Genomic DNA, 1,203 nt, shown 5'->3' with positions numbered 1-1,203 from the left:
GCCATGGTGTCATCATAGCTTTACAGCAACCTCAAACTCCTGGCTGAAGCAATCCTCCTGCCTCAGCCTCCCGAGTAGCTGGGCCTATAGACATCTGCCACAATGCCAGGCTTGTTTTTCTGTTTTTAGTAGAGACAGGGGTCTCACTGTTGCTTAGTGGGTCTTGAACTCCTGAGCTCAAGGGATCCACCCCCCTTGGCCTCCCGGAATGCTGGGATTACAGGTGTGAACCACCATACCTGACTGAGGTTCTTTGTTTTGAGCCAGAGTCTCCTTCTGTAGTCCTGGGAGGAGCATTGTGGCCCCAGCCTCATTCACAGCAACCTCAAATCTTAGGCTCAAGTGACCTCTTGCCTCAGCTTCCCAAGTAGCTGGGAGTATAGGCACCTATCACAGTGTCTGGCTAATTTTTCTGTTTTTAGTAGAGATGGGGTCTCACTCTTGCTCAGGCTGGTCTCAAACTCCTGAGCTCAAGAAATCCACCCACCTTGGCTTCCCAGAATGCTGGGATTACATGCTGAGCCACTGTACCCAGCCTGGGGTGGGGGGGTCTCTACCGTGCTCTAGTGCAGCGGTTCTCAACCTGTGGGTTGCGACCCCTTTGAGGGTTAAATGACTGTTTCACAGGGCTCGCCTAAGACCAACCTGCATATCAGATATTTACATTATGATTCATAACAGTAGCAAAATTAGTTATGAGGTAGCAACGAAAATAATTTTATGGTTGGGGGTCGCCACAACATGAGGAACTATGTTAAAGGGCCATGGCATTAGGAAGGTTGAGAACCGCTGCTCTAGTGGAAGAGGAGAAAAGGGGTAGAAGGGAGGGGCAAGGTTGTTGCCAGGCTGGGGACTTTAGAGTTTTTTCTCAATTACTGGGGAACTGTGGAATATTTTAAAAAGAGACGAATCTGGCAGGGCTCTGTAAGAGTAAAGGGATGAGTAGGGACTGTAGGCATTTTGATCTCATGCTCTGAACCTCAGGCTTCTCTGCAGAGTAGGTGCTCTGCTCAAGTGCAGACTTGGAGGCCTCTTGTGGGGGTTTCTGCACAAAAGCCTCTCTGAAATGTCACTTCACCATAGCCAAATGCCATTGCCTCCTTACCAGTTGGGTCATTGAGTGTGGACAGTGGAACTGACAGGAACGAGGGAGGTACTTTTCTGCCGCATTCTGAGCAGGGAGAAGGCAGTGTGCACTGGCAC

General features: G+C 50.0%; 1 protein-coding gene across 1 annotated transcript in view; it reads left to right on the top strand.

Annotated features, from left to right (window-relative positions):
• SNX25 (sorting nexin 25) overlaps window positions 1-1,203 on the top strand; it is a 90,233-nt gene that overhangs the window by 78,623 nt on the left and 10,407 nt on the right. The window lies entirely within an intron of this gene.

The sequence above is a fragment of the Otolemur garnettii genome, unplaced genomic scaffold, assembly GCF_000181295.1.
Source record: "Otolemur garnettii isolate 467f Iridium unplaced genomic scaffold, OtoGar3 scaffold00061, whole genome shotgun sequence".
Taxonomy (NCBI): Eukaryota; Metazoa; Chordata; class Mammalia; order Primates; family Galagidae; genus Otolemur; species Otolemur garnettii.
Note: the sequence above shows the minus strand (reverse complement) of the source record. Positions and strands in the feature narration are given on the sequence as shown.